Source organism: Gopherus evgoodei, chromosome 2 (assembly GCF_007399415.2).
Source record: "Gopherus evgoodei ecotype Sinaloan lineage chromosome 2, rGopEvg1_v1.p, whole genome shotgun sequence".
NCBI lineage: Eukaryota > Metazoa > Chordata > Testudines > Testudinidae > Gopherus > Gopherus evgoodei.
This window is the reverse complement of record NC_044323.1, coordinates 21,400,020-21,419,133: the sequence shown is the minus strand read 5'-3', so window position 1 is coordinate 21,419,133 and position 19,114 is coordinate 21,400,020. Positions and strand designations below refer to the sequence as shown.

The following is a 19,114-nucleotide window of genomic DNA, read 5'->3' as shown; positions in this document are numbered from 1 at the left end:
CTTCCCATTCTAGCTTTTTTATGTATTTCCCAGCTGTGTTTACTAGCTATATTATTTGTTGCAATTCCCAAATCCAAAACAAAGGATCCAACCACTGTAGTAGCTGCTTCTGTGTTCAATATTACCTCATTATGCATAGCAATAAATTGTCCTAAGCATTTACCATTTAGGTCAGTTTTCTTAATTCCCCATAGCTCATTATGACTATTAAGCATCCTCAAATTATGAATGAATTTTTGACCTTAACTACTTTTGTTGCTTCTAAAATAACTAACTTTTTTCATGGATTATAAATATTATAAATCCATATATAAGTGTTTGTTATGAATTGCAGACTTAATAGTATTATATTCAAAACTTAGTTTCTGCACATCCATTTCAATGTATCTAAATACCTCTTTTTAGACTTCCAACTCCTCTGATAGGCTCTTGATTCCTCTGGAGTATATAATATTCCAGTAGATGGAACACAATGTACTTATTAGCCATGTTTCTTACATACATATTACATCAAGCTCCCCCTGCTCCATTTCTGAGATAGTTTTCTTAAATTCTTGTCCATGCATTATTAAACTATGCACATGCCTACTAAGGACCGTGTTGTGTAAGCTGTATTATTTCTTCATTTAAAAGTGCATGAATGCAGACTATCAAGAGATTGTCTGTCTTTAGATATTTTTCTGCTGCCTTACGTATGATTTTAATCCTTTCTGTTTTTCTCTCTGTCTGCAAGATGCAGTTAAAATTATTTCTATAATGAATGCAATAAACTTCTCTTTACCTACAAGGAATACGTCATCTCCCATTCCTCTCATATTCTCTTCCCCCATCAGAGAGGTGTTCTTCTGACCCTATATATCTTTTCTCTTACTTGCATATTTTTCTTTTTCTATTTTCTTTTGGTGACCTCTACTTATGATACCTTTGGAATTATTTTAATTTTTTATATTTCTTTAGATTGTTCTGTTACTTCACTTCCTTCATATGCTGCACTGTATTTTTCCCGCAGTGGCGGCAGTTAGATTCTGTTCCTTCTATACAGTTATCATATGAGTGATTTCCTCTACGTTTACTGCATCTCATTGTTCCCTTACATGTGGCTGCTGCATGTCCAAATATTTGACAATTATAGAATCTCCCGGGGAGGAATATATGGTTTAACCCAGAAAGATTGATTTTCCATTTGGATCCTGTCTGGTAGTGTCCCACCTTTACATGTTTTCTGTACAACTGTAGGTGGCTGGTTTTCTCCCTCTGTCTTACAAAGCAGCTATTTAACAAACAATACTTTATCTTCACCTATACTCTTTTTGATATCATTCTCAGACTATCCCAGTGGCACTCCAATCATAACCCCTCTAACTTCCATCGGGAACGTAGGCAGTTAACAAGTAATTTTCATTTTTCCAAAGGTTACAAATTTAAGAAGTTTTTCATCTTGCTCCTTATTTGTACATTCTATCACTAGATCTCCACCCTGAATTTTTAGCTCTTTGTAGGTCACCCACACTTAACTTTATCCGTTCTGCCATTTTCAGGGTGTTAACATCTCCTATTTTCACATCTTCTTTGACAATTATTAAATGTCGACTTTTATCCTGGTTTTGTTTTTCATTTCTATGAATTCCTTCTTCAAATCTTGGTATATCTAGTCTTCTTTTTCTTTTCTCTGATCTGAGACCATTCCTCAACTCCTGTTGCTTCTCCTTTATAGTCCAAGGAAACTTTCTCTCTCCTGCCCCCTGTCTTCCACTTCCACGGTCAGTTTCAATGTTCAGCCCCATTTCCTCTGAGGGCAGGGGCCAGCCACAGTCTTCCACCCAAGGCTCACCATCTTCAGCCCGAAACCAGCACTTGGCCCAACTCAAACCACAGTCCAGTCTTACCCCTTGCTGATTGCAGCTTCCTCCTTTTAAAGTCCTCCTCCCTAGTATGCGTTTTTGGTGGCCAGAGGGGCAGGACTACCTTAGCACACAGACCTTCCCTAGCCCCTTCCCTGTCAGTGCTGGGTTTATATACTCCATTGCACACGGTTTTTGAAAATGTCAATGAAAACAGCAATGCTGGAAACATAAACACCAGGGCACTGCACAGGAGAACCAGAAGACCAATATAGTTACAAAGTCTAAGATATGGGAATAATCTGCTTTAAAAACCAAAATGTGTTTATTTTTAGACTCACACTGAAGTCGGGAGTATTCCAGGCATAAGAGACGCTTTAAGATTAAAACTTATTACAAAAATAAGGTATTTTACTGCATAATAAATTCCCCCAAATTGTTTTGCACTTGTTTGTATGATAGACTATTAACTGTATTTCTCTTAGAAATACTGAAACAGCCTTAACAACACTGTTGTCAATATAACTCTAATATTTAGCACAGTATAAATATTAAGGCTGCAATCTTCCTACCACTTTTGGGACTATTTAGGTGTTGAAAATTACTCCTTTACACTAATATGTGTTTGCAGGATTGGGTCCATAATTTCTAAGTACACTATGTTAATTAATATGTATATTTATATTATACATGAAGATGTGGACAAACCCTCTTTAAATGGAAAATGAGGCAAACACCTGTATGCGACTGTAGTCACGAGGCACAAACAATAGAAGGCAACATATCTGAATGTCCCCTTCATTCTTTTGCCGAGAGCCCTGAAGAACGTTCACCAGCTCACTGCTGCGGCAACACACTGGCTATCAAACTTAGATATAAATTTGTAGTTGTTCCTACCTACCCAAGCCATATGAAAGAAGAAGAAGTGTATTTATGCAAGAAGTAATTGTGGAAAAGCGCTATAATCAGGCTTGTAATGATGACATATTTGGTAAATGTAGTAAATGTTGACATTACTGTACACATGCAAACTGACAAAAATATTTCCATTCCTAATTGAAATTTACAGTGAAGCAGAGTGAGAAAAATGCTGCTTGAGAATTTATGAGAGTTTGATTTAAGGATATTTACTTTGTATATTTTGGCATGTGATATTGACAATTTGTGTTTTAATGGTTATAAAAGCTCTACCTTGTTGAATCTCAATATCTGCTATCATTAAATAATGATTGTCTGGTTCTCTGTTGTCTGAAACAGCTCATAATTTCTCACAACTGTGAACATTTAAGTAGATAAAAATAGAAAAAATGAACAATTTTGCTCAACAGTGAAAATTTAAATTGATAAAAATGATCAATATTATCCATTGAAATGATTAGCAAATAAAAATGGAATTCTGCCAAGCCTAATCATAATGAAATGTCATGAGCTGTGGTATAAATGGGATTTCTCTCATGCCCAATCAGTGCTTTTATTCTTCTTCAGAGTTCAATACAGATTGGTTGTGGTAGACATACCAGAGCTCTTGACTTCTGATAGTTACTTTCAGTGTCTAGTAACAAGTGAAGGAGCAGAGCAAATGTGACAGGAGCTGTGTATGTACTTGTATAAGTGCTAAATTTATTAACTACAGAAAGATAGATTTTAAGTGATTACAAGTAATGATGCATAAAAGTCAGGACTGGTTACAAAAGAAATAAAAGATAGAACACAAGATAATGGCAAACTTAACAAAGTAACAGAATTCAAAGTGAAGGTTTTCTTCACCATACACTGCAGTAAATTTCACAGGCTGGGTTTCCTTTCAGCCTGAGACCTCTCCCGCTTAATTCATGTTCTTCAGGTATTCTTTGAAGTCATGAGTAAAGAGATGGGAAAAGGAGTGAAGTCAAGTGTTTTTCTCCCCTCTTTACAGTTCATTTTCTTGCGCTAGAAACATCCTTGCTGAGTCATGGTAACACGCAGTCTGTTGTGGACATAAGGTTTAAACCTGTGAGGGAATGCAAATTTCTTATTTACACTTCGCCCCCAGTGGAGAATTGTTGCTTAAGCAGGTGATAGCTCTTTAACTCCTGCTCGGGTGTTGGTCTGTCCTTTGTTCCTGAGAAACTGGTTTGGGTCTGCTTTTCTTAAACTTGGAGCATGTTTCAGCAATGATACATAATAGAATCTTATAACTTGATCCACATATTTTACCAGGACAATAATGTTCAGTAGGTTATGACATTTCAAATGATACGTCACAAGGCATAATTTTTACAAAATTTATCATAGTCTTGTAAAAGAGGTGACTGTAATAGTATAGACCTCCATAGCATGTTAAATTGCTTTAGGGCTGTCCATTCTCCACAGTTGGGCACTAATGCTATATACATTCTCCCAGAGAGTGTCAGAAGACCTGTCTAATGAAAACTCAGGTGACCTTTTAGGTTTTCACATTAAATGTTTCCCATCTGGATAAATAATCCTTATTTTAAGGTAGTCATGCAAATATAAAGTTCTCATTGCTCGATCCTTTCAATGCACATGGAAGGGTTCTTGGGGCAAGTGAGAATGTTTATGGATGGTACATGGATCACCATATTGTTCATGTGGGAAAAGGTGAGTACTATAGGTCAAAGTTGTTTTAGTGCAGACATAACATTAACTTGATGGACCTAGAGGGATGCCTAAAGGGTGTAAGATTGGTCCCTTTCATTTTCCCTTTACACCAAAAATAAGAGAGAAGCATAATGTAAATTCTATCAGAAACACTTTTTCAGCATAAACTTACAGGTCTGCAATTTTGGAGGTGATCTTTAACCTATGGTTGATTGCAAGATCAGATGAAAGTCCTCCAGTGGAATATTAATAGATATAAGGGCCATTACCTTATTACAAAACCAGGCACAGACGAGATTAAGGCTGCAATGATTTTCGGCTTAAGTTTGACTGCAGTTATGCTATTATTATGATACGGTAAATAAGTTATGCCTGGCCTTAACACCTAAATATTGACTTTTTGCCTACTGGAGCACAGAATCATAGCAGGAATTTTCTATAACTCGGACACTCAACAGCTTTTCTTACTTTGTCAAGCAGCTTTCATTTATTTCTTTTTCCTCCTTGCTGTGTCCCATCCACTGTTCCCAAGCATGCTAGGTAACCAAAGTATAGCTGAAAACATTCTGAAAGAAAATCATGAAATCACAAATTTACTTTGTGACATTTGTTTTCTTTGAACATTCATACAAGTGATTTTTTTGACTGCAGGAAGAATTCATAGACTCTTAGACTCTAGGACTGAAAGGGACCTCGAGAGGTCATCAAGTCCAGTTCCCTGCCCTCATGCCCTCATCAAATCCAGTCCCCAATATTCATAGAAACAAAAGCCTTGTTGATAATCAGGTGCATGAATGTGTATTGTAGGTTCATTCCAAAAGGGTTCATCCCATCATCTTAAAATCTCTCTAACATACCTCTTCCTTTTTATATGTAATGAAAGAGCAGAAATACCACCATGAGACCTCCAATAAAACTTTCAGTATGAACAGTGAAAAGCTAAAGACCTATTGGAAGCAAATACATCTCTACTCCGATATAACATGGTCCTCGGGAGACAAAAAATCTCTCCGCATTATAGGTGAGACCAAGTTATATCAAACTAGATTTGCCCTCCCCGTTCCTCGTTCCCTGACCACCCCCTCCAGAGACCCCTGTCCCTAATCACCCCCAGGACCCCACCCCCATCCAACCCCCCTGTCCCCTAACTGCTCTGACCCCTATCCATCCCCCCCGTCCCCTGACAGGCACTTACCGGCAGTGGCGGGAAGCGGAGCAGCCCGGCCCCAGTCTGCTCCACCCTGCCAGCTCCCAGCTGCTGTGCTCCGCTTCCCACCATCAGTGAGTGTGGGGAGGTTGTGGAAAGAGTGCCTCCCTGCACTCACCTGCAGCAGGAAGTGGAGCGATGTGGCCCCAGCCTGCTCCACTTTCCTTGCCCCAGCCCCAGCCATGTTGCTGGGGGGTGGCTGGGGAAAGGTCCTGCACTCACCTGAGGCGGGAAGCGGAGCACCACGGCTGGGAACTGGTGGAGTGGAGCTGGCTGGGGCTGGGCTGCTCCACTTCCTGCCACCGGTGAGTGCAGGGAGGTTGGGGAAAGGACTCCCCCCATACTCACCGGCAGTGGGAAGCGGAGCGCTGTGGCTGGGAGCTGGTGGAGTAGAGCGGGCTGGGGCCAAGCTCATAGACTCATAGACTCTAGGACTGGAAGGGACCTCGAGAGGTCATCGAGTCCAGTCCCCTGCCCTCATGGCAGGACCAAATACTGTCTAGACCATCCCTGAAAGACATTTATCTAACCTACTCTTAAATATCTCCAGAGATGGAGATTCCACAACTTCCCTAGGCAATTTATTCCAGTGCTTAACTACCCTGACAGTTAGGAACTTTTTCCTAATGTCCAACCTAAACCTCCCTTGCTGCTGTTTGAGCCCATTGCTTCTTGTTCTATCATTAGAGGCTAAGATGAACAAGTTTTCTCCCTCCTCCTGATGACACCGCTGCTCCACTTCCACCGCTGCTGGTGAGTGTGGGGGGGATCCCTCCCCCGAGCGACATGGCTGTGCCCAGGGCGAGGGAAGCAGAGCGGGCTGCTCCTGCCCCCCGCTAATCCCCCAGGCCACTCTGGGACTGCGGGGCCCCCAAAAGTGACCTCCCACAGCTCCTGCCCCCCAGATGCTGGGAGGGGAGCTCCTGACCACCCCCAAGACCCTCTGCCCCTTATTGAACTCCCCGTCCGCAGCCTGGCCCAGCACCCTTAACACACTGCTCAGAGCAGGATGTCAGAGCTTTACAGTGTTATATTGGGTAGCGTTATATTAGGGTAGAGGTGTAATATGAACCATTATAGATTGAACTGTATTGAATTAAAGCACTGAGCAATTTTGAATAACAAATGAATAAAAAGCATATTTCATGAGCAGCAAAGGAGACTAGATTCGCTGTTAAAACATTTAATACAACTCCAGTCCCAAGCATCCATCACACATTTTCAAATGAGAACAATATCCATCTTAAACAAAACTGAGCTTTTCAAGTGTTCTTTTCAATTAAGCAAGTTTTGTGCATGGAACTGCAAATGCTTCCTAGACTGATCTCACTGAGACATGTTACATTATGTAACCCTTCTGCCAGGCCGAGTTGATAGCAGCAAGGGCTGGGTTTAGTACATAGGGGTCTCCTCCCAACAATGTAACGCAAAACCATCTCAAGCCCCCATCCAGTGACCTGGAAAAATCTTACACACGCTCCTGGCCACCTCAAAGAGCCAATACTTCCCCTCTCGCAAGCACAGAGTTTCGGTGTAGGTAAATGACATCAGCATTAAATTGGGAAAATACCACAACTAGAGTTCGTAGACCAAACTATGAACAAAGACTCATCGCAGCAAATTGGGCCATGTCCTTTCCCTTTGGTTCTTAAGTCCAGCAACCCCCAAATCACCCAAAGTCCCAAAAGTCCAACAACCCAAAAGTGGCTGTCCCTGGTCAGTGCAGCCCCAAAGTTCAAAAGTTTATCTGCAGAGTTTTACCACCACCCCCCACCCCCAGCCTGGGTGGAAATGGTGGGGAAGAGGAGGTGCACGGGGTCCGAGGCCGACTGCCCCACTGCTCTGTGGGGTTCTGCTCCAGCCTTCACCATGAACTGCTCCACTCTACCAGCTGCTCCGCTTCTCCAGCCATCCTGTGAGCCACTCCAACTGTCCCACACACTGCTCTGCTCTGCCAGCCACATTGCTCCACTATTCATCCCATGAGCTGCTCCAGCCGTCCCCACAAATTGCTCAGCTCCACTCCGCTCGCTGTTCCATGGGCCACTCCAAGCGTCCCACAAACTGTTCCTCTCTGCCAGCTGCTTCGCTTCACCAGCCATCCCATGAGCCGCTCCAGCTGTCCCCTCAAACTGCTCCACTCTGCTCTGCTCTGCTCACTGTTCCGTGGGCTGCTCCAACCATCCCACAAACTGCTTTGCTCGGCCAGCCACTCCACTCCACCAGCTGTCCCGCAAACTGCTCCACTAGCCACTTAGCAATATAGCTTTGGGCTCCCTCACTAGTTAACACAGCACTCAGTGATCTCAGCTCTTAGTAATTTTAGCTTTTTAGTAATTTCAGCTTGTAGTAGGGGAGCCCCAGAGCTGATGCACTATTATCCCAAAGTGAATTCAGCTCAGGAGCCTGTAACTAGACTCCTGATGGAATCAAAATTAGCTAACATCCAATAATGGAAAGAGAAGGCAGTTCAATAGCTTTTTCTGTCTCACAGAAGGCATCCATACCACCAACTACAAACACCTACCCCCAGCTTCTCTCAATTCACTGGGTTTTGGAACCCATGTCGCTTGTCTAGCGAGTGCTACTTAGTTGATGGTGAGACCTTCTGTCATAAAACAGTTTCATTGTTCTTGATTCACATAATCAGAGTAACAACACTTTATTCCTCCTGCCCAATAACAAAATAACTGGGGATCCCACAGCAGCCAAAGTGACCATTTTAGGCTGCTGTGGGCTCATGCTAGGTGGAGTGGGTGTGCCTATGCAAACAAGATCAGCCCCTGAAATTCTTTTCCACACTCACCGCAATTCACCACCAAATGTCAGAGTAGAGCTCATCCTGACTTTGCTTACAATTGTCAGTTAGACATTTCTTGATGAAATTTTCCAGACTAATTCTGCTCATGTTAGTTGCATAATACTTTCACATCAAGCTGACTTTTAACCTGATGATGATATGATTTCTTGATTCAAATATGAAAAAAGTTAACCATAGAAAGAAGGAAGCAGTTAATAAACGCCCAGACTCACATTTGTAGAAATAGATGGATTATGCCTACATCTTACAGTACATTGATTTGGTTGTTCCCTGGGGACTCTTTTATTATTAGGCCCTGGTTTACATCTAAAATATTTCCTGGAATCAGATTATATAGCAACAGGATAATAATGCCAATTAGACTTTAATTAAGATGACAGTATTTAAATAACAAATCAAAATTTTGCTTTTAATGAGAAGTGCTGTGGCTTTATTTCTCAGGAGAGGTGTGGATTTAGTGCACTTCAGCAGTATCCTGATTTTAGCAGGACATAGGAAACAGCAACAATTTTATAAACGTGATTGATAGTTTATCTGTAGCAGAGAGACACATTAGGTTTAGTTATAAAGCAGAGGATTCAGGTTCAGTTACTCCTGTGATGAGTCACAAATGTCTATTTTGATATAGGAGTCCAATTGCAGGTTGGTAAAATGTATGTGTCCACTAGAGCTACACAAGAGTTCAAGTAATTTAAAGACAGAAGAAAACGAGGTTACTTGAACAACAAATAATTTAACAAACTGTGGGGAAGAAATCTGAAACAAAACTAATCATCTGAAAATTAGTGTTTAGTAGCAGGGGAGAAAGATGGGCTCTTGTCATGCAGGGCTCATCTATGTTTGGATATTTACTGAAACAGCTAACCCACAATATGTATTCTGGAAGTAATAGCTTAATCCTGTACATTTTGCAAGTTTATTAAAATAAATCAGAAAAAGACACTCTCATTCCAGACTGAGTGTCTGTCATGGGGGGCTATTGTGAAATATTTGGGGAATAGCTATTTTGATAAATTTCCAAGAGTAGACAAGCCCTTATTGCTTCAAGTATTTTTGAGTTTGGATGTCAATGCTGATTTTAAAGATGGCCTTCATTAGATATTATTGTTTGCTTGGGTTGGATGGCTCAGACAACTGAAAATATGATAAGAGACTGGATAATTACAATGACCCCCAAAACATTATTTTTCTCTCCTCATTTAAGATACATAGTGCTTAGCTTGATTGACAATGCCATTTGTTGGCAGTAGGAGATTGCGGAAATAGAGCATGTTCACTGCAAAGAAAAGGTAAAAAGAAAATGGTTAATCTCTTTTGCACTTATTATTTCTGTTGGCTCATTTGACCAAGCCTAGTGACACAGCTGCGTAATGGTCTGCAGCAGTCTTGCCAATGTAACTGAGCTGCCTTCCACTGCAGAAACATCTTGTCTACTCCTCATGCATAGCTGGACTGCCAAAACATGGAACTGCAGCAGGAGGTCACCTGCTATGCTGCTAATTAAAGCTGGTGAATGTATGATTGTCTGTCTAACAAGAAACTTTACTTGTCCATCAGAAAATTAAGGGCCTAATCCTGGAAGCCCTTAGCCATGGGATTAGTCCTAACTCCAGGACTACAGTGCTCATATGAATAAGGTATTGCAGGATAGGCCCTAAATTGTGATCTGCTCATGTTATTTATCACCACTGGAATAATAAATTAGATATGCATATGTATATCATGCAGGAATAAAATCAGTTGCTCATATTAATTTAAACAAGGTTTACCTGAAAAGCATGGTGTGTCTGAAATACGGTATACATACATAGGACAAAAACCTTAAAGGGTTCAAGCCTCAAAATGCAGTGCAAAGTTTACATCAATTTTCCTTTTTAGTAGTGCCACAAATACCGAAAAATTAAGTCCTGTCATAAGAGGCAGGAAGCTCTGCCAGGCTACTTTATGAAAGGATAGCGGAAGTAGATCCTAATGAGTTGGGGGGGAGCGCTGGTTTGGGGCTAGATGCTTGCAAGGGGAAACTTCCTGACAACTGAAAAAATCTCTTCCATTCCTCTTTGACTATTTTCATCCAGCCTGGTGCAGAGCAGATTTATATGTGAGAAGGAGTTAACTGTACTCCTTAAAATCTTGAACAGTGGAAGCAGAATTTGGCCCACAGCTAATGTTGCTGGAAAGTAATTTAGTTTAATCAACTCTTCAACCCCACCCCTTATGTTACCCCATTCCCATTGCTTTTTGAAAGATCAAAGAAGGCAACTTTGATAGGAACGGGCAAAATGCTGTGTAGTCTGAGATTTTAAGAGCCAATTATGCTATTTTATGGGTTTGAAAAAGTTTATAAAATGTGCTGATTGCAGTATGTCACGGAGTGTGGGGGAGTCTGGTCCTGCACCCCTCTTCCTGGGACTCACAGTGACTCTTAGCCAGCCAGCAAAACAGAAGGTTTATTGGACAACAGGAACACAGGTTACAGCAGGGCTTGCAGGCACAGTCAGGACCCCTCCCTCAAGTCCTTCTGGGCTTTCAGGGTGCTTTGATCCTAGCTAGGATACCCTGAATTCCGCCCACACAGCCCCAAGCCCAAACTCAAACTGCTTTCCTCTTGCCACTCCCTTCCTTTGTCCCCTTCCCGGGCAAAGGTGTTGACCTTTCCCCTCCCTTACCTAGCTCAGGTTACAGGCCCTGGCATCGTCCATCCCCTAAAGTCCTCCCCTGGTCTCCCACTCCCCAAACAGACAGTCCCTACTGCATCACACAGTGCAATTGAACTAATGTAACAGAGGAAAATTTGGCCCAGTTGGAATTTGTTGGGAATCAAAAGGTATTCTTATGTCACCTATGATATTTTTACTGGTAGTGGATTGGGTAACGGGAAAGACCACAGAACAATTTGCTCTTCCATATCCATAGAGAAATACAAGCCAAAACATATCATCTCCAGGCCTATGCACAATTAGTAGGGTTGAAAATCAATAACGAGAAAACTTAAACCATGAGAATAAACACACAACAGGAAACATCAATAACACTTTCTGGGACTGACATGAAAGAGGTCTGATATGTCACATATCTTGGCAGCACTGTAAGTACAACAGGTGGAACTAATGAAGACTTTAAAGCCTGAATAGTAAAAACCAGATATGCCTTTGTAACTCTAAAGCTGATCTGAAGAAATAGAAGTTTTCCCCTCCAAACTAAACTTAGAATATTTAACACCATTGTGAGTCAGTCTGAAAACTGGAAAATGGAGACTTATTAGGACTTTGCTATCTAATCTCCAGCTTTTCATAAACAGCTGCAGCCAACAGCTGAAGACTGAGACAAATCCTTAATATCAGATGGCCAAAAAAAAACAACCCACAAACAAAAAACTCTGGAAAAGGATGAAACAGAAACTGATGGGACAGGAAATTATGGAACAAAAATGTAGATGGCTAGGACATACATGGAGGAAAGACCTGAATAACATGACAAACCAGGCACTGGACCGGAACCTCCAGGGCAAGAGGCAACAAGCTAGACCACAGATAACACTGAAATGCATGATGGAAACTGAACTGAAAGCTATCAAAATTACATGCATGAAGATAAGACTGCAGCAAGAGACAATGAAAATGAAAAGGCAATGGTGAAGGCTCTATGCTCTGCATAGAATTAGAAAAAGAAGGTAGGTATTTGTGCTTTTTAGTGCTGAAAGTTCTCGGTTCTATGCCTATGACAGCCTCACAGTGTCTCTGCATGTAGCCATGAATTTGTTATACAAACTTTTAATTGATTTATAACTTTATTTTTTAATTTTTATTTTTCAGACTCCTAGAGCAACTATCCATTGAGTAGGCATATGGAGTTGTATCAGTGCAAATATATTTCAAAAATTGTAAGCAAGTATGGGGGTAAATTTATGAACTTGCAAAGCTGCCAATTAGATTTTAAAGCTGAAATCAAACAAATTAGATTTGTCGATGGGATAAATTATAGACACTAATAGCATTTAATTAAGATAACCTCTTTTCATTGAATCAAGGGAACATTAGCTCATTAATTTTAATACTAGGTTCTTCTCGGTTCTACTTTTACCTTGGACAATACTTTTCAAATCAGGACACTTAGTTATTCTTAACCAATCAACAACTTTATTAAATCATCAAGAACCACTTAGGTGTATAATCAATACTTGTATAGATTGAGTTCAGATATCAGCGGTTCTAGAACAGTACTGAATACAACATACTGTCTTGCAAGCAGTTGACAGAAACAGCATTGAGGTCAAGCAGTCATGAAGATTTCTTATTACCATTTACTTATAAAATCAGTTATCAATACTTTAGTATCTCTAATACATTTATCACCCTGTTAGCATTCATCTAACAAGTGATAATGTACTTTGTCTGAAGACACTTACAAATGTAACCTCCACTATTTCTAGAGTTTGGCCTGATAACATAATATTTTAAAACATCAGAAGCAACTGCTTAAAGTTACTATTTGTCTTTCTTAGGTCAATTTACTTGGACTTACAAAGAAGAAACATGCAGATAGTGTTACTTAGTCAAAATTCCAAAATATGGTTACTTGAGGTCCCAGCAGAAGAGTGTAGACTCAATAAGGTACCTTTCAGTTACTCGTATTAAAGAAGAAAGGAACACAAGAAGTGTCTGTAATGGAGTCTCACCACTTCTTAATCCTGGTAACTCTGGCCGAGAAACAAGTGCTGTCTATGATGCTGGTCCAAGTGTCCCGTTCTTCTTCTGGATTATACAGCTTCTTTTTTGTGGGTTCTGTCAACTATGACTGGTCACAGGTGGTGACTTCAGTTTTGCACTGTTTTCAGGGTTTGTTTGAGGGGGAACACCCTTTTTTCTATTTCCAATTAGGCTCTCAGATTTTTGCTCTCAGTTTCTCTGCTGCTTCTGTTGATGTCCAGTAAATGGCATCTGTGTATAACAAATTTCTACAATCCTTTTCTTTATTTTATTCATTGTATTTCTCTATTAACATTTACTATCTATTAGAACTTTTTTAAGCTATTACTTTTAATATTTCAAAGCTGTACACTGCTTATATCTATCAATTCTTTTTCCTCCTTGTGGCACATTTTTTAAGCCTAATTGAAGAAATCAATGAATTTCTGAAGTCCACAAGTCAGAACTTCGAGCAACTAGAAGACTTCATCTGGTTAATGGACTTGGCTTTTCTTGCCCACATCACTGACAATTTGAACATTTTAAATCTTGAGCTCCAGGGAAAAGACAAACACATGGCTGTAAAATCATTCAAAACAGAACTGATCTTGTGGATGTCACATATGAAGACAAAGTCTCTCATACATTTCCCAAGTATGAAGAAAATGGTACGTGACAGTGATTTTAACCCATCACCATTTGTTATCCACGTTCAAACACTTCTGGAACAATTTGAAAAGAGATTTCAACAGTTCACCATCACTGAGCCTGTAGTTGCCTTTCTTGTGAATCCTGTTACTTGCCAAATAGAGGTAACAGAAATGGCTACACCAGTTGTGAGTCTCATTCAAGTAAGAACAGAAGAAGTGGAACTGGAGATTTTGAACCTTCAAAATGATATTGTTCTAAAATCCTGAGCAACAGGTGAAAACTTTGAATCTGGTTGACCAAAAAAAGTTTCCTGCTTTGAAAAATGTAGCATACAAAATAAAATTTCAGTTCCACTTATCTATGCAAAGTTCTGTTTTCAACAATGAACATCATAAAATCAAAATACAGAATTTGGCTTACAGATGCCCATTTTGACGATAGCTTAAGAATGGGAATATCATCCTACTCTCCGAACTACAAAAAATTGGCTGAAGAAATGCAGTGCCAAAAATCACAATGACTTTATTAGAAAAACCACTTGAATTAATGATACCTATTTTCCATTAAATGCTGATGAGCGCATATGATTAACTTGTATTTAACTTTTTTCATATTTGTTTGTTTGTTTATTGAAATCCAGATACAAGTAACAATATAAAGAATATTTTTAATTAACCATAACTGGCTATCTATGTTAAAGTAAGAATAATTAATATATTTGGACCAGCAGTTTCAACAATGTTTTACTTTTCTATAATAAATAAGATGAAAACTGTTTATGATATTTATTTTGTAAAAACTCCTTAATTTTTCTTACAGGTAGATAAAAAAGAGCAAATTCACATGGTAAGCTGAAAGAGTAATTGCCAAATAATTTAATTAATACCTTTTCCCTGTAAAATTACCTTTTTATTTTATAGATTCATATATTATGTAATATTAAATATGATGTATTTTGTATTATTTAATGTACAAATGCAAAATAAGCCTTGAAAAATTGTTGGCGCCCGCCACATTCTTCTGAAAATAAGAATGTGCTATTGGCCACAAAAAGTTTGGGGACTACTGCTTTAGAGTTTACAACAGAAAAAGAGACATTATTCTGAAACAAGTTGAGGCACGCTAATGTACAGCTTCTAAATTTGGGCTAAAAGCTATTTGGTTTGAATTTCTTGTGGTATCAGGAGGTTTGACATCCAGAACCTTCAGTTTTCTGGGTCTCACTGCGAAGTATTGTAACGGGGTGTACTAGGCCCAGATGCCCTACCACACCCCACCCAGGAAAGGGCAGTAAAGGTGAATCTTCCAAGATGCCTAGAGAGTCTGCAGGGAAGCAGCCAATCAGAGACCAGCAGGCTTATATAAAAAGGAGCTGCTGGACAGAGCAGTTAGAATAATAAATTAGGGTTGGAAGAGACCTCAGGAGATTCCACCACCACCCTAGGTAACACATTCCAGTGCTTCACCACCCTCTTAGTGAAATAGTGTTTCCTAATATCCAACCTAGACCTCTCCCATTGCAACTTGAGACCATTGCTCCTTGTTCTGTCATCTGAGAACAGCCTAGCTCCATCCTTTCTAGAACCCCCCTTCAGAAGTTGAAGGTTGCTATCAAATCCCCCCTCACTCTTCTCTTCTGCAGACTAAAGAAGCCCAGTTCCCCCAGCTTCCCTTCATAAGTCATGTGCCCCAGCCCCCTAATCATTTTCACTGCTCTCTGCTAGACTCTTTCCAATTTGTCCACATCTCAACTGTACTGGGGAGCCCAAAACTGGATGCAGTACTCCAGATGTGGCCTCACCAGTGGCAAAGAGAGGGGAAAAATTACTTCCCTCAATCTGCTGACAGTGCTCATACTAATGCAGCCCAATATGCTGTTAGTGTTCTTGGCAACAAGGGCACACGGTTGACTCATATCCAGCTTCTCGTCCACTGTAATCCCCAGGTTCTTTTCTGCATAACTGCTGCTTAGCCAGTCAGTCCTCAGCCTGTAGCAGTGCATGGGATTCTTCCATCCTAAGTACAGGACTCTGCACTTGTCCTTGTTGAACCTCATCAGATTTCTTTTAGCCCAATCCTCCAATTTGTCTAGGTCACTTTGGATCCTATTCCTACCCTCCAGCTTATCTACCTCTCCTCGCAGCTTAGTGCCATCTGCAAACTTGCTGAGGGTGCAGCCCATTCCATCATCCAGATCATTAATAAAGATGTTGAACAAAACCGGCCCCAGCACTGACCCCTGGGGCACTCCGCTCGATACTGGCTGCCAACCAGACGTCGAGCCATTGATCGCTACCCGTTGAGCCTGACGATCTAGCCAGTTTTCTGTCCACCTTATAGTCCAGTCATCCAATCCATACTTTTTTAACTTGCTGGCAAGAATACTGCTGCCAAAATGGGGAAGGGATAGCTCAGTGGTTTGAGCATTGGCCTGCTAAACCCAGGGTTGTAAGCTCAATCTTTGCAGGTGCCATTTGGGGATTGGTCCTGCTTTGAGCAGGGGGTTGGACTAGATGACTCCCTGATAATCTAGCTGCCTTTAGTCATCTGTCCATATTTCACTGTATAGTTTATATATAATTACAGTGTGATCTATACATTTGGAAAAAAAACCCTAAGTTCTGAGCTCAGTTAGACTGGACAATTGATAGGCAACTGAACCCATGTTGTACAGTGATTAGAGGTGAGGGCTCTGTACATCAGAATCTCTGTGTACATCTGTTCTCATTAGTACATGATGAAGTAAATTAACTACTGTATTTTATATAACAAGTTCCCACAGAGTTTTAAAGCTTAGTCTGAATAGCCTATTATGAAAATACAGTAAAGCAGAGGCTCAGCAAGGAAACTGAATATGATGGCGAGGACGGTGTGCATGAAATTAGAAGAAGAATATGCAAAGAATACAGAAATAAGTAAATTCCATCATTACACAATTTCTCCTGTGTGCCTCCCAGAAATATCTGTACCACAGTTTGGGAACCCCTGCCCTATTGGATTAGACCTGAGCCCAGGGAGGACTGCAGGTGTAATGCATGCACCTCCTGGGTGTGCTTCTCTGTCGCCTTTAGGGGCACCAAGACCACTTAGGCCTGGTCTACACTACAGGTTAGGTCAAACTTAGCCACGTTAGGTCTATTTAAAAATGAATGCATCCACACAACCAATCCCTTTCCATCAACCTAAAGGGCTCTTAAAATTGACTTTGGTACTCCTTCCTGGCGAGGAAAGTAGCGCTAAAATCAACTTTGCAGGGTTGAATTTAGGGTAGTGTGGACAAAAATCGATGATATTGGCCTCTGGGAGTTCTGATGCACTAGCCAGGTACACAGGAAAAGCCCCAGGAACTTTTGAATTTCATTTCCTGTTTGGTCAGCATGGCGAACTCAGCAGCATAGGTGACCATGCAGTCCGCCCAGAATTGTAGAGCATAGAATGTTTCTACACTTCATCTCCATCCCAGAAGTTATCGCAAATCAGAAAGCAAAAAAACCACACTCATGATGACGTTTTCCAAGCGCATACGTTCCTCCCGCACTGATAGGGCACAGCTTAATGCATGGAGGCATTCAGTGGCAGAGGCCAGGAAAGAATTAAGTGAGAGTGAAGAGCGGAGGCAGGATGCGATGCTGAGGCTAATGGGGGAGCAAACAGACATGATGAAGTGTCTGTTAAGGGAGCAAACGGACATGATGAAGCATGTGTTGGAGCTGCAGGAAAGCCAGCAAAAGCACAGACCCCTGATGTATCCACTGTATAACTTTCTACCCTCCTCCCCATGTTCCATAGCCTCCTCACCCAGATGCCCAAGAATGCGGAGTGGGGGGAGGTTCCGGGCACCCAGTCACTCCATTGCAGAGGGTGGCCCAAGCAACAGAAGGCTGTCATTAAAACAGTTTGATTTGTAGTGTGGCTACAATAAACAATGTGGCCTTGTCCTTCCTTCCTCCCCCACCCTACCCGGGCTACCTTGTCGGTTATCTCATTTTTTTTAATTAATAAAGAAAGAATGCATGGTTCAAAACAATAGTTACTTTATTTCGAAGGGGGGAGGGCGGCTGGCTTACAGGGAATTAAAATCAACAAAGGAAGTGGGTTTGCATCAAGGAGAAACTCACACAACTATCACACCGAAGCCTGGCCAGTTATGAAACTGGTTTTCAAAGTTTCTCCAATGCGCAGCGCGCCTTGCTGTGCTCTTCTAATTGCCCTGCTGTCTGGTGTGAAATGATTGTCTGCCGTTGCTTTCATAGAGGGAGGGGAGAGTGACGACATCTATCCAAAACCACCCGTGACAATGTTTTTGCCCCATCAGGCATTGGGAGCTTAACCCAGAATTCCAATAGGTGGCAGAGACTGTGGGAACCGTGGGATAGCTACCCATAGTGCACTGCTCCATCAGTCGATGCTAGCCACGGTGGTGAGGACGCACTCCGCCAACTTAATGCGCTTAGTGTGGACGTACGCAATCGACTGTATAAAATCAATTTCTAAAAATCTACTTCTATAAAATTGACCTAATTTCGTAGTGTAGACATATCCTTAGAGATTGATGAGCCTCATACAGACTTAGCTAAAGGCCATGTGGCTTTTAGCTCATGCAGTAGAGGTTCATGAATTTAGCTCTAGAAGTCCCAGGTTCAATCCCACCCGCTGACAACTGAGGTCTCTCGGTGTTACACTCTGATAAGTCCTGTTGCACTGTTTACCATGGAAGGGGTCTGGTTTCTGTTTGTTTCACATACGGACTGTGTGTGAGTCAGACAGAAGGCTGAGTCACTCAAAAACCTGCCTGCAGGTTAACTGCCAGCAGTGGTCACCACAAGTAGAAATGCAGAGGGAGTGCAGGTACAGACAAAGACCAGGCCGGCAGCCAGGGCTTGCTCCAGGCACCAGCTAAGGAAGCAGGTGCTTAGGGTGGTCAATACAAAGGGGAAGCACCCCATCAGCTTTTGGGGCGGCACATCCGGGTCTTCGTCGGGAATTCGGCGGTGGGTCCCTCAGCCCCTCCCTTCCTCTTTGAGCTGCTGCCAAAGTGCCACTGAAGAGGAAGAGAGGGAGTGAAGGACCCACTGCCAAACTGCAGCCAAAGACTGAGCTACTGCCAAAGTGCTACCAATCAGCCTTTTTTTTCTTTCCGTCACTTGGTGCAGCAGAAAACCTGGAGCCGGCCCTGCCAGCAGCGGCCCTCATGAGTGGTGAGTAGGTCCAGCCACAGTATTCTAAACAGTTTATTCAACAACAAAACAATCTTTGCATTCACTCACAAAGCAAAATTGACCACTGATAGGAAAGCAAGGCGTTACTC

The 19,114-nt window shown here is 41.4% G+C and overlaps 1 long non-coding RNA gene across 1 annotated transcript in view; it reads right to left on the bottom strand.

The window, feature by feature from the left end:
• Window positions 1-3,333: 3,333 nt before the first annotated feature.
• Window positions 3,334-19,114, bottom strand: part of LOC115645453 — a 38,084-nt gene continuing 22,303 nt past the window's right edge. The window contains exons 2-3 of the long non-coding RNA XR_003998746.1: window positions 4,911-5,008; window positions 3,334-3,831 (exon numbers count right to left, since the gene is read on the bottom strand). This is a non-coding gene — a long non-coding RNA (uncharacterized LOC115645453). The remainder of the gene's footprint in view (window positions 3,832-4,910; window positions 5,009-19,114) is intronic.